The sequence below is a fragment of the Octodon degus genome, unplaced genomic scaffold (genome assembly GCF_000260255.1).
Source record: "Octodon degus isolate 3935 unplaced genomic scaffold, OctDeg1.0 scaffold00056, whole genome shotgun sequence".
Classification (NCBI taxonomy): Eukaryota; Metazoa; Chordata; class Mammalia; order Rodentia; family Octodontidae; genus Octodon; species Octodon degus.
This window is the reverse complement of record NW_004524632.1, coordinates 6,344,622-6,345,316: the sequence shown is the minus strand read 5'-3', so window position 1 is coordinate 6,345,316 and position 695 is coordinate 6,344,622.

Below are 695 nucleotides of genomic sequence, written 5' to 3'. Positions count from 1 at the left end.
CCATCTCCCTGGCTCCCCTATCTAACTTTTTTATTTTTTTATTTTTTGGCAGGGGGATGGTCTCTGCTATGCTCAGGCTGGCCTTGAGGCCACTGTGCAGCCCAGCCTGGCCTCCGGCCTGTGGGATGCTCCTGAGCGCTGAGACTGCGGGCCTGTGCCATCATGCCTGGCATCCTCAAAATCTACCATTTTGAGACCCCCACGCTGCCTCTCTACGACTCTGCCAGGGTCCACTGGGTGGACCCGCGGGGACCCTCCCAGACCTCCTCCCACCTTCCCTGGGGGCAGAGCTTGGTCCTATCCCCTGGGGGCACCAGGGCATAGATGTGGGCTGCAGAGCCACACAGCCTTGGACCCAAAGCCAGGGCCTGCCACTGGCAGTGCAGGGTCCCTGGGCAGGGTGGTCCCAACTCTTGTCTGAGCCATTGTTCCCTAAACCCTAAGATGGGGGTAAGCAGCAGCTCCCCTGGCGGTGTGCTGCGCCATGGAGTGCCTGCACTCTATGTGGGAGGCCAGATCTAGCACACCCCTGTCAAATTATATTTATTAACATAATTGTCTTCAATTATCTTTGAGTCACTGTCCCTCCCAGCCTGTCTTTAGAGGCCCCCAAGCTTTGTCACGAGGCCTCAGCAGCACCGGCCCGCTGCCCTCTCTGTCCCCAGTGCTCCTGAGAGCTGAGGGTCGCACTGTCC